We start from the raw sequence: 14,254 nt of genomic DNA, 5'->3' as shown, positions 1-14,254 counted from the left end.
TTGCTAGCTCAGCAGTTTAACTTTCGGGGCGGGTTCTAAGCGTTCAACCATGTAACCTTTTCCTAAAATGTAACTTCTCTTTTCATCTATTCTCTTGTAAAACGACATATTGGGATAGAGAGTGCTAACCCTCTCGAGCTCCCACTCACATTGTCTTGAGGTGAACTTATTTTCTCAACCTATTCTTCGTTAATGTAATACAAATTGTTCTTTTCTTAAGTCACCTCTTTAGCATGAGATTAGCCCTTGTATTAACGGCCTAGTGCCAAGTAGGTCTTAATCAAAGTGTATTAGGAGTGCAAGTTCGCCTCCTCTCAAATTGTTATTTTAGAGGTCATTTAATTAACCTGCTTTTCTTTTAATAGACCTCAGTAGATTGGGTATTTTACCCCTGTGTTTATGTCCGTTGAGGACAACTTGAAGGTGGAGTTTGGTGTGGCCTGGGAGAGGCTTAAATTTTGAGAGCGAGTGGCTCTTTTGAAAATTCTGGGTTGTATGCCTCATGGAGGTTTTTCAGTGTAAATTGGAGCAAGGGCTCCTAGGTATGAATGGGGTTTTCTCCCCTCTGTTAAAACTTGTATTTGGGGTAAAACTGAGCTGATTGCCCAAGCATTGTGAAGTCAGGGCGCGAAGCCCAAATTCTGTAAATATTGTAACTAACCCCTTTTGAATTGCTACTTTGTACCTGCCATGCTTGTTATTTCTTTGTTTTCGAAAAGAAAATATAACCTTGTTAATTTTTAAATTAATTTTACATTGCACTATAATTTCGTAGCTTGAAACCCATTCACACCCGCACCTTCTTTCATCTCTACCTACCACGGAAAAGTCCGTAACAATAATAATAATAATAATAATAATAATAATAATAATAATAATAATAATAATAATAATAATAATAATAATTTTATTTATTCTGGCAAAGTTAGGGATGTGCTCCCTTTCTTACAGTTAACCAGTCTTAACCTAGAACACGTAATAATAACTACTGATGATCTTAATATGATAATTTTAACAATAGAAACAGTAATAGTATTAATAAAAGTAACCACACTTAAAAAAAGAGAAATCATATCATCAAAAATATATAAATAATGAGTACTATAACTACTACTTAAAAAGAAGATTAGAAAATATATACATTTCTACAGTTCACCGAAATATCGCCTTCAATGAGAGGTGAAGAGAAGGATTAGTAGGAGGAGGAGGAGGAAGAAGAAGAAGAAGAAGAAGAAGAAGAAGAAGAAGAAGAATATCTATGAAAGGAAGAGGGAAATAATGATGAAGAGGCGGTGGGAGGAGGTGTTTGCAGGTCATAATTTGCATCAAATTTGTAGGTACTATTTATGGAATTACAGTAGGGAAACTACAGTAAACCACTTCACAAATATTCAAGAATGGAAATCGAACCCATTTATCTCCTTAATTGTTATGGCAAGAGTGAATAGCAGCACTCAGTTCCCATGAAAGGTATTTTAACTACGTAGTAACATGATCATCAAACTCGAAGCGCATGTTGTGAGGTGTGGCCCGAATGGCGTGAGTGATACCATAGCGAAGCGGCAAGTTTTGTTGTGGTAAATGCATTAGTTAGGCCCCCGCCTGCAGTTTACATAGCGTGGCGCATTAGTTATTAGAAACTCGTAACAAACTTTCACACAGTGGTGTATGGTGTTTTCAACAGCTGGGGAAATTCCTTCTGTTCACCTTCCGAGAGTGGATTTTAACAAGTGCAGATCAGTGGGGAAAAATCAAGTGCACTTCAACACAGAGCATAAGCAAACACTACAAATAAATCATGGTCAGACCGTGAAACGCACAACGAAGCAAAAGAATAATACGATAAACGACACAAAAATCTTGATTGGTACTTTCACGGCCCGTAATTGTACAGTCTGTTTAGGAGCAAGATTTTCTTCTGAAGGCGCAGAGCAAAGTTCTCTGGGAAATATAAAGAATTTCACCTGCTTCCTGTCTATAATTTCTCGTCTATAATTATTATAAGTCTTCCTCGTGAATAGACGATAATTTTTTCAGACAACGCACAAAAGAAGCTTTCTGCGAAACATTAATAATTCCACCTTGTTTTTTGACCTGGCAAAAGCCGAAACGCTTATCATATCGACAGAAAAGTCCATGCAATACGCTGTCACATCCCACAATGTCATCCACATTTTCAAATGACCTTCAAATTACGCCGTGCGATTTAACTCAGGTCAGGCAACTGAGCGAGAATCAGACTAATGATCATTGAATTGAATTACGTAGAGGACGTGAAAATCAATATTGATGTGGAAACCTTAAAATAAGGACACATAAAAATATACAATATGATTTGAACACTTCCATAATAAATTTGTCAAACAGAGGAGCATATTTACTTATCATACATAATGCATTAACATTTCATTAATGCAGATAATTTTTCTTATAGAAAATAATCGAGTGGGGCGAGTCCACTTCAGCAGACAAAACCTACATGTAAAAAATAAATATTCACTATAACTGTGAATAATATTGGCATTAGTAAGGGATAGCAATACACGTGTTTGAGTTATATCTCCTACTTCCTGTCTGATTTTCGTACATTTTAACTGAATCACCAGAGTGGAATGCACTTGTTGTTGGAGGTTAAGATCCACACGCCATATCACTGTCACTTCGAGAATTGATGGTTTAGCATTTTCCTGTGTATCTTAAAAGCTTAATACATGATCTTCCTCACGCGAAGCGAGTAATTAAAACGAACCTACACCACTCAGTCTCGTTACAATGAAGATTAATAATCCGACCATCTGCACTGCTCGTGAATGCATCCTAGTCTCGTAGAAAAGCTTGCTAAATCATCCACCATGATAGATGGTGACGTCACCAAACCACCTCCATGAGCTTACTTCCGTGATGACGTCGCGATCCAGGGAGTTTAGTTTATTTTCTCCTCATTGTTTTGTACTTGTTTACAGTAGGTTAGCATGAAGATTAGCGAGAACATATGGCGTGTCCGAACAAGTACAAACGGAGAAGTAGGCCTACGCTAAGTGTACATGCGAATTTAATTTCACTCTGTACGACTATACAGTTGGCCTTTCGTTGCCAAGATAACGTGTTTGATTCTGACCGACGTCGGTGACATTGATTTTGTTTAAATGTAACAATTTCGTGGCGTTGGCTTGCGTTATGTTAAAGAACTCCAGTGAGACAAAACTGATATACTGTGCCGTCTCGTAAAATCTATAGTGACTGAAAGAACGTTAATATAATAATAGTAATAAAAATAATAATAATAATTGTTACGGAGTTATCCGTGGTAGTTAGAGGTGAAAGAAGGTGCTGGGATGAATAGGTCTCAATCTACGAAATTAAAGGTAATTTAAAATTTAACAAGGTTATATTTTCTTTTCAAGATCAAGAAATAACAAATATAACAGGTACTCAGTAGCCTAACAATAAATCGAGAATGTACAATTACAGAGTTACAGGATTTGGGCTCCGAGAGCCAGACACACAATTCTTGAGCTATAAGCCCAACTTTACCCGTATACCAGATTCAACCAAGGGGTAGAAGACCCCAATCATGCTCAAGAGCACTTGCTCCCAATTACATAGTAAAAGCCTCCTCAAGGCACACAGAAACTTTTTTTTGGGGGGGGGGGGGGGAAAGAGCAACCCGCTCTCAAAGTTCCAGCCTATCAAAGGCCACACCAAACTCCACCTTCAAGTTGTCCTCTACGGACATAAACACAGGGTAAAAATACCCAACCTACTGAGGCCGAATTAGTAAATAAACGGGAAATTTACAAGGCCCCAAGATACAAACTTGAGTGGAGGCGAAACTTGCACTCCGAATATACTTAATTAAAACCTAATTTGGCCTTAGGCCGCTTATGCAAGGGCTAAACCCATACTAAAGAGGTGACTTATATAAGGAAACGATTTACATTACATAAGAAGGGAAGAAACGGTTGTGAAAATAAGTTCACCTCAAAGCAATATGAATGGGAGCTCGAGAGGGTTAAGCACTCTCTATCCCCATCTGTAGTTACAGAGGCAAAATTTAAATCAAGAGTCTTTTACATTTTAGAGGAAGTTACATGGTAGAAGGTTTCGAACCCGCCCCGAGGGTTAAACTGCTGAGCTGGCAAGAAAATAAGTTACAAGACGGCCATTACCTGGTGGTTGAACTGCTGCCCGAAGAAAGAGGCGCTTCCCGCCCCCTGCTACATAATTTACACACTGATAGATGTTACTGAAGTGGCGCGGAGACCCAAAAATCAGCAGTTTATATACCCTCGCGGAACATTCGAGACCTTTCAGGAATGATAACACCCGCCCACAATCATTTTATTGGCTAACAACGAAAACCCCTACACCAGATGAAGAAGAAACACATTATTGGTGGAAAATTCATTAGAGAAATTCGGGATTGGTAGATTCAAAACAAGGGGAAAGAGCAGGGTTATACAGCCAACCTAAACAATGACTGAAACAAAATTTAACAAAGAACAAACTTTTGAACACAAAATTTCTCCAAAAAAAAAACAGTTCTTTCACTTCGCACTAGGGTGCACCATTGTAGTCCTTCAGTAGTGCCATCTAGAAGAGAATGTTCACACTTCTTACTACAGGCAAAACAAAAATACATCGAAAACGACACATTTCAGAACACTTCAACATTTACAAGTAGGGACATCTTCTGAGAAACTTGAGAATTGGCACTGTAGTTAAAGTTCAGGCTTCCTCCAGAAGGGGAGTTTCAACTGGCGCAATGTTTGAATTAGCGGAGCGGAGGTGTACCGCCCGGTACAATAATAATAATAATAATAATAATAATAATAATAATAATAATAATAATAATAATAATAATAATAATAATAATAGAAACTTACTCTCTTATTTTTCGTCTTATCTTATCAGCAGAGAGAGGAAGAAAGAAACAGTATTTTTAATTAACGAGTTTGTAAAATTAAGGTCCAGTTCGTTCGCTGAATTGTCAGCGTCAAGCCCTTCGTTTCAGAGGGCCCTAGGTTCGATTTTCCTCTGTTCAGAATGAATGTTTTCGATCCATGGAGACTGTCTGATTTCGTTTTGTTTGTTTGGAAATGCATTTTAGTGGATGCGTGGTAGAGTGTCGGCCTCCGGATCGCAAGATAGCGGGTACAAACCCGGCAGAGGTAGTCGGATTTTTGAAGGGCGGAAAAAAGTCCATTCGACACTCCACGTCGTACGATGTCGGCATGTAAAAGATCTCTGGTGATACTTTTGGTATTTCATCATCATCATCATCATCATCATCTTTTTACCCTCCAGGGTCGGCTTTTTCCCTCGGACACAGCGAGGGATCCCACCTCTACCGCCTCAAGGGCATTGTCCTGGAGCTTCAGACTCTTGGTCGAGGATATAACTGGGGAGAATGACCAGTACCTCGCCCAGGCGGCCTCACCCGCTATGCTGAACAGGGGCCTTGTGGAGGGATGGGAAGATTGGAAGGGATAGGCAAAGAAGAGGGAAGGAAGCGGCCGTGGCCTTATGTTAGGTACCATCCCGGCATTCGCCTGGAGGAGAAGTGGGAAACCACGGAAAACCACTTCCAGGATGGCTGAGGTGGGAATCGAACCCACCTCTACTCAGTTGACCTCCCGAGGCTGAGTGGACCCCGTTCCAGCCCTCATACCACTTTTCAACTTTCGTGGCAGAGCCGGGAATCGAACCCGGGCCTCCGGGGGTGGCAGCTAATCACGCTAACCACTACACCACAGAGGCGGACGTTTGGTATTTACCCGACAAAATTAATTAAATCTCAGCCATAGACGCCCAAGAGAGATCCGGTTTACTTTGTCTGCCATCTAGCGGACCTAGAGTAAAACGGAACGTCGAAATTGACGAGCAGACAGCCAGATTGGGTCAAATCGAAATGTCTGCAAACGGTAGCTGAGGCCATACGATTATTATTTTCTTCTTCTTCTTCTTCTTCTTCTTCTTCTTATTATTATTATTATTATTATTATTATTATTATTATTATTATTATTATTATTATTATTATTGTGTTGGTGATACTTACAAACTTAAAAGTGCTACTTGAAAAATCAGATCAACTCGAAAACTCTGCGAGATTGAGGTTACGTTAGAACTTTTCTAATAAATGAGTGAACTTGTTTTATGCTGTGCTTGAAATCCGCTGAGGTAGAATGCGAGATTTGTTTACGATTCATAAAGTATGTATAGTACATCCAGAGACTCTCGTAATTTGCGGAGAATATTGGGAGTACGTTCCATTGAACAGTTTCTATTGTACTCCTAACAAAAGCCCCAAGTCCTGACAACCTATTGAGTTCTGTAAGAAATACGGACATACCTGTGCAGGTGTTGGCCTCGTCTTTGTGGGTCGAGAATTGTCTCCTTCCTACTTAGGAGAAGGGAGGCTTTACAGCTCTTCGCTGGAGCGCCGCCGTAGTCAGAGTGACAATGAAAGCTAAAGAGGATTCTATGCTTCTGCTTGTCCGCATTTCAAAGTTTTACAGCAAACTTCCTTTCATTTCTTTCCCGGCGTCTTTATAAATCAACGCTGACTTACTTATTCTTATTCTGAAAACTCTTGATTAGTTTTCAAGGCTTAAAATTATGACTTCGAAGATATGGACTTCATTCAACCACATTTTTAGTCTGAAGCGAGGCACGCTTAAAGAAAATGATTTCGTACCTTGTAGACAGTAGCGGTGATGGGGAATTAGAAGTAGTGAGCGGGGGGGGGGGCACTAATTTTATAGACAACAAAATTTACCGGGGGTCTGGAGAATATAGTTTGGGATAAACAACAAAATTGAAACAAAATAGCTACAGAATAATTTTTTGATGTTCTCTGAGCGAATTTCGACACAGAGGTTCAACAGCTTACTAAATTAATTGCAGTAACAATCGTTGTTGTTTTTTTTTATCAATACTGTACAATAAAACTTTCACCAAAGGAACAATTACACATGAGCGCAACTTGTGCCACCAGATAACTAATCACGTTTAAAGATGATGCTGCTACTTATATACTGTGGCGCTGAAAATTCGGTGAGCTGTGCCTAATGACATTTCCTGCGTATTTCCGCAAAGTATTTATTTAATATTTAAAGAAATTAAAAGAAATAATGAGGTAATATACAGCAAGGTTTATGTAAATTGCTTTCCTTTTATATTTCCTCATTTTAGTGGCTAAAATATAATAAAATAATTTTTCTCCACAAAGTAGGGGGCGAGTACGCCCCCGACTCCCCCTTACCCCCTAATCGCCGCCAATGCTCGTAGACTCATTTTCATATTGAGTCATTTCGGTTAAGCCAATAATAAGCTGGCAAATCTGCCGACACGAGGCTGGTATATATTTGAACGTCAAATATCACTGGACTGAGGTGCGATCGAACCCGCCAACATCGGCTCAGAAGACCAGCACTTCTACCGTCTGGGTCACTAGCCCCCCCCCCCCCCACACCACCATCACCACCTCCACTACCACAAGATAACAGAAGCACTCGGGATCCATGCTGATCCATGGCCGTTGCGTAGCCTTCCTTAATGCTTGGGGATTTTTGGGGCAGGCGCAGGGCCAGGGTTCGAACAACCCTCTCGATTGCATCCCAGGTATGCTCCTTAGGATTCAGGCCAGGTAACTTTGAGGGCCATGCATGAATCTTCATATCGGCAGGTGCCCTCAGGTTGGCTGCGTGGTCTCCGGCCTAACTCACTCATCCCTTCCAGGAAATACATAGGGTGGGTGGGTCTACAACAGGTCTCACACTCGCATGGGAATGTGGAAAATTACATTTAGTCGTTGTTCCTAATTGCATTTGTCAGTTCGAAGTGTAGGTTTTAAAAATTAATGGGGAAGGGGTGTGAGAGCCAAGTGGTAACGTCGGTGGCTTCTCACCAAGGCGTTTGTGGCTCGAATCATGGCTAGTACATATGGAATTAGTAATGAAGAGACAAGTACGAAGTATCTGTGGTTCGGAATCCTGGTAAAATCGGATGTCGTGTGACTAACATCAACAGTCACTTAAAACCAGAACTATAAGCTTGATTTCTACTTCTTCTTTGACCGAGGGAACAGTCTTATTATGAAGGCTTTCCAGAGGACTCCAGGTTCGATAACCGGCCGGGCCCGGAATTTTCGCCATGTCTGTCTGCCAGATTGGGAGTTTGTGTTCATCCCAATGCACACTACCTTATTAGTGCATAATACGCTATACCCCACATCTCATCACTGTAACACCCAATAGTGAATAGATCCCTCCATATGAGTTTGGCGTCAAGAAGGCGTCCAGCGCTAACTGGACTTAATCCAAATGTAGTGCACACCCCAAGTACTTGGAAGAAGGCCAAGAAGGAAGAAGTTGGTATGTCATAAAGTAAGAAATAACCATTTAAAGGCAAATATATGTTGGATATTAAATACTCTCCAGAAACATTCTAGTGGATTTCAAGCGCTGATTTTGTGCGAATTGATATTTACTTGTTGGTAGCACTGCTTATCTTATCACTTCGTAAACATTATTGGATCACTTTTAGTCTTCTTGTTGCTATCTATCCGGTTGAGGAAGGCTTCAGTGGCCTGCCTTCCATTCTTATTCATAGAGTATGTATTTCGTCCTTTTAAGCTCCATAGCAGGTATATATATTTTGCTAGTTGGTTTACGTCGCACGGACACAGATAGGTCTTATGGCGACGATGGGACAGGGAAGGGCTAGGAGTGGGAAGGAAGCGGCCGTGGCCTTAATTAAGGTACAGCCCCAGCATTTGCCTGGTGTGAAAATGGGAAACCACGGAAAACCATTATCAGGGCTGCCGACAGTGGGGTTCCAACCTACTATCTCCCGAATACTGGATACTGGCCGCACTTAAGCGACTGCAGCTATCGAGCTCGGTCATAGCAAGTATATGAATGAATGAATGAATGAATGAATGAATGAATGAATGAATGAATGAATAGGAGTACGCACGTCCCCTAGTTCCGGATTATCCGGAATTAAAGGAGAGAGCACTCTTTTATTGCAATTTATTTAATTTTGATACGTATAGCAGATATATACTTAATGATAAATGCACTTCCTGGCACAGAAACAAATCCGACTCTTAAATGAAGGAATTTGTGACAGATCCTTTATTAAGGAACTGACCCTCAATGGGTTTGCCATAAGACACAGTATTGTAAGTTTTTAATATTTTTTAAAATATACTGTTCCTTAAAAGAAGCACGGTCCCATGCACAGCCGCCTCGGCAATCGTTGTTGGGTAACTTGAGGGCAAACCTCTTCCACAAATAAGCCATCATAAACGGTGACGGATGTTACATGGTATTCCTCCATTACAGAATTGGATAATGGAACGTAATGGAATTTATTTATTTATTTATTTATTTATTTATTTATTTATTTATTTATTTATTTATTTATTTATTTATTTATTTATTTATTTATTTATTTATTTATTTATTTATTTATTTATTTATTTATTTATTTATTTATTTATTTATTGCACACTATAGGTTTCTTCACCGCACTTACAGTGTATCTCTCTCAGTTTATATCGCCACCTTATCTTAATACCACTAATATACTATAAACATATTCTGAACTCATAATTAAACATTTTGTTGATGTTAATAATATACTAAAGTGGTAACACCAATTAAAAAGTAGTGATTATGTTTCACACTTGAATATACATCAAGTGTAAAATTAATTAATAAAATAGCAATATAAATTATAATTTTTATTATTATTTATTGCAGAAATGTAGAAAGAAATGTATAGTCATTTACGAGTGGATGACATGTTTTTATTAATTTTTATTACAAGCTCTGCAGTCTTATTATGAAGGCTTTGAACGGTGAGTTGAAATCCAGTGAATCACTTTTTACGAACTGCATAGTCGTGCATGGTCTGTGATGAGGAGAATTTGCACGAGCAGATGTTCTAATTTCCTCATTTTGAAATGTTTTCTTCTACTGATGATCCTAGAAACATGAATTTTTAAAAGTGCTAGTAATTTGGAGTTATCTATTCTATTTAATAATTGTGTAGGAAACTGTCATGGCGTCATTTAGAGTGCACGTAACAATGTTTGTTCACAAGGATCCTGAATTCCCAACAATATTATACGCAATTCTAGGTCGTAGAAGATAGTAAACAGTAATAATCAGCAAGACCTAGAAACACTGATAAACTTACAGCATGTTGCCATAATATTCTGATTAAAATTATATTTATAAATAAATACACTATAATTAAATCGGAAAACAAACCTACTTTTTGTCGTCATGTTAGTGGCCCCTGTGAACAAAGACCAGCACGCTAACCATTTAGCCATGGAGCCGATCGTGATGATGGCCATAGGTCTCCCAGTTTTACACGGAATCCGACGCTCAGAAACGTGACTCTTCACTTCAAAACTGAAACATTGTTGGGTTGTGTTAGGGTCATCCATAATTCTTACTCTTTAACTTATACAGTACGTTTGTCCAATGCACAATGCCAATAAACTTGCGTACTTTAATCGTGTTAGGAAAATTATAAGAATTGCTCAGATCAATTTATAGCGAATGATATAAATAAAAGCATAAAGGTGCTCTCTTTTATTGGAAAAGCATAGATAAACCTAAGTGAATTAACTCCCCAAGGTTTTGTTTACAAGTGGCTTTGCATCGCACCAACACAGATAGGTCTTGTGGTTACGATAAGGGCTAGTAGAAGGAAGAAAGTGGCCGTAGCCTTAATTAAGGTACAGTCCCAGCATTTGCTTGGTGTGAAAATCGTAAACCACGGAAGAACATCTTCGGGGCTGCCGACAGTGGGGTTCGAACATACTATCTCCTTAATGCAACCTTACATCTGCGCGCCCCTAACGGCAAGCCAACTCGCTCGGTCGCCAAGAAATCCGTACCTTAACGTGCTCCTTCCTTTTGTTCTAGTTTGTACTCTGAAACTTAATGACTTTTCGTTTCAGAAAGTACTCTGTATGTAGTAGCAATCTGATCTACCCAACAGTAGCACGTCGCCGATCCGTTCTCTACCCGATCGGATTCGTGAGCTAAGTGACTAGTCCCAACAGCAATACCAAACTCTCCCTCCGGAGAGCCGTAATTTACAAGGCCACTTTGCGCCATTTCATAGGCGATGTAGGATGAAATTACATTGTACTTCTTTGTGCAGAAGAATTAAATGCACGACCACAATGATAGAGCACTCGGAACGGAAAACAAGCAGTCTGCTTAAATGATCTGTATCCTGTTTTGATTACGTAACTGGAGGCGAAAGAAATAACTTTTATTTTCCTGTACATTGCGATTTATAATGGAGAAGAGTGCCGGCAATTTTCGCTATTATCCGTTGCGCTGTTCTGTAGGTTTGACTGCGTGTAGGTGGACGTATCAGCACTGCCTTGGGTGAGGAGATTCCTCCTTTTTGTACACAGTTCATCCTCAACGGAACTCGATTACTCTAGAAGCTTTGAATTGAGTATCTCCATTCTCTCCTTTCTGGCTTGTAAAGGTTAACAGTGAAATGTCCAAACTTTGATTATATTCCTTTTCTTCAGTGCTTGGATTGGCAGCTTGCTAGAGTCGTCCACCTAATATTACGGGTTCAGTTCTGGCCGAGGTCGAGTAAATTCATACCATGCCATGTTGTTCGTTTCAGTATCTATGTGCCAATGGCCATACCATGTTGAATACATAGGTTCTCGTCCGATCACCGCAGTTAAGCAACATTGGGCGTGGTCAGTACTTGGACGGGTGACCGCTTGGGAACACCACGTGCCGTTGGCTCAATTCCCTTTTGTGGCTCGGCCAACGGCCATACCATGTTGAATACACAGGTTCTCGTCCGATCACCGCAGTTAAGCAACATTGGGCGTGGTCAGTACTTGGACGGTTGACCGCTTGGGAACGCGTGGCGTTGGCTCAATTCCCTTTGAGAGCGGCAGGCTGCCTGCCCACGACTGCAATGCTGCGAGCTTCTGCACACCCAGTGTTCATGCTCATATGCGGCGCTCGGTAATGTTGGTAACCGCTCGCAACTTTGGAGAGCACATAATACGAACATGTTCATTCGGCTGAATTATCTGAGTATTCTAGTCTACCCCCTGTGGGTGGGGGACGCCGACGAAGAATACACCCACGGTATCCCCTGACTGTCGTAAGAGGCGACTAAAAGGGGCGACCAAGGGATGATTGGATTGGAATCATGAAACTACTTGTGATTAGTACCACCACGCGGGGAACACCATGGGTCCGCTATTACTTGCGTGTAGTACCACTATGTTAGGTACGAAATAGGTTTGTGATTAGTAGCAATCAGGAGCACCGTGCGGTCAGGCTTTTACGGTACCTGTGATTAGTAGCACTATATAAGGAACACCACGGGATAGTACGATTCCCTGTGGTTAGTACACTTATGTGATGAACACCATAGGTTTGCGTTGCCTGTAAATGGCGCCGCTATGTGTGAAACACCATAGGTCTGTATTACATGTGCGAATTTCATTACCTGTGAGTAGTACCATGATGTGTGGAATACCGCGAGTCTACGATACTTTTGATTAGTACCGCAGCATGTCAAATACCATGTTTCTACTTTTCAAGCGATAAGTACCATTATGAGAGTGCGATGACCTATATTTTGGACCCCTTTAACTTGCAAGGATCATCGATTCAGTATTGAGCTATAGAAGCAGTCCCTTGGTCAGTATTACTATTGTTTTCCGTCAGTTTCTGAGACAGGCATTGCGGGTCCGCTCCATCCGTTCATTTTTCGTCCTCACGTTTTGAATTCTGGTCAGTGGAGGATTTTGAATTTTTATTTTGTAATTGCATTTCGTCTCATTTCGTACATCAGGGGCCGATGACCTAGATGTTAGGCCCCTTAAACAACAAGCATCATCATCATCATCACCATCATCATCATCATCATATTCTAGTCTATCACTTTCGTTAATTCATGCCATTATTATTATTATTATTATTATTATTATTATTATTATTATTATTAGTAGTAGTAGTAGTAGTAGTAGTAGTATATTCGTCTTTTCCCGTTCATGCGCGATCGATGTTTCTGACAAGTCATTTCAATTTCCGTCTGACCCAAATGACATCTATTAACTGCTTCTCCCCGAGATCTTCCCGCACGCAATCCATCCATCTTCTTCTAGATCTACCGCTCTCCTTCCTACCTTCCACCTCCATGTCAAGCATACACCTTCCTACATAGATTTCATTCCTTCGCTTAATGCGACCGTACCAGAGCAATCGTGTTTCTGGGACCTCTCTAGATATTTCAGTCACTTTTAACGCTGCCTCGTATGCAGGTGTTTTTGATGTGGTCTTCCATCGTAAGCCCGCAGATCCATCTTAGCATCTTTATTTCAGCTACTTCCAGCCGCTTACAGTGTGACTACACCGTTGACCAAGTTTCTGCACCATATAGCATTGAAGATCTCGCTGCACGTTTATAGGCATTCCCCCTTCGTTCGGATATTTAGTCTCCTGGACACCAGACAACCTTTTCCAGTTAGCCCAGGCAGCCTGAATTCAGCAGATAATTTCTAGATCGAGATTACTGTCTTCAGGAATAGTATATCCTAAGTACTTGCAATTGTTCCCTGCCTGGAGCTGGTTTCCAATCCTTGCCCGTTCCTTCCTGGCACTGATATGCATTCTTATTCCTGCTGATTTTAAGACCTCTTTCATCTAGGACTCTTCTCCAGCATTCTAGTTTATATTCAAGCCCTTCCCTTTTAGTGCTGCATAGTATAATATCATCTGCAAATAGCATACAGCAAGAAGCTGTTTCTCTTAGATTTTCAGAGAGAACTCCCATTATCAAATAAAAATATAGGGACTGATGGACCAACTTGAGAGGATCCATCGTGCTGACCACACGACACCTCGTAATCTGCAGGCCTTCGGGCTGAGCAGCGGTCTCTTGGTAGCCCATGGCCCTTTGGGGCTGTTGCCGTGGGGCCATGGGGGTATTATTATTATTATTATTATTATTATTATTATTATTATTATTATTATTATTATTATTATTATTATTTCCGCCATCAACCGTCATAGGTGGCCCAGACGTCACTGAAGAGGCGTACTAGGGAAATTGGGAGTGAGGTAGTTTCCCGTTGCTTTCCTCACTGAGCCAGAAGTCGCTATTACATCTCAGTCTACCAAGCCCACTGAAATGCCCGTACCAACCGACCCTATAAGCGACAGTTTCACACCA

At 40.5% G+C, this 14,254-nt stretch overlaps 1 protein-coding gene, 1 non-coding gene and 1 pseudogene across 7 annotated transcripts in view; all 3 read left to right on the top strand.

The window, feature by feature from the left end:
- by (blistery) overlaps positions 1-14,254 on the top strand; it is a 1,249,231-nt gene that overhangs the window by 763,977 nt on the left and 471,000 nt on the right. The window lies entirely within an intron of this gene.
- Positions 11,687-11,805, top strand: LOC136872835 (5S ribosomal RNA). Its single transcript, XR_010860000.2, has one exon. It is a non-coding gene; the product is annotated as a 5S ribosomal RNA (ribosomal RNA).
- Positions 11,826-11,941, top strand: LOC136872996 (5S ribosomal RNA; annotated as a pseudogene).

This window comes from Anabrus simplex, chromosome 4 (assembly GCF_040414725.1).
Source record: "Anabrus simplex isolate iqAnaSimp1 chromosome 4, ASM4041472v1, whole genome shotgun sequence".
Classification (NCBI taxonomy): Eukaryota; Metazoa; Arthropoda; class Insecta; order Orthoptera; family Tettigoniidae; genus Anabrus; species Anabrus simplex.
This window is presented reverse-complemented; position numbering and strand designations above follow the sequence as displayed.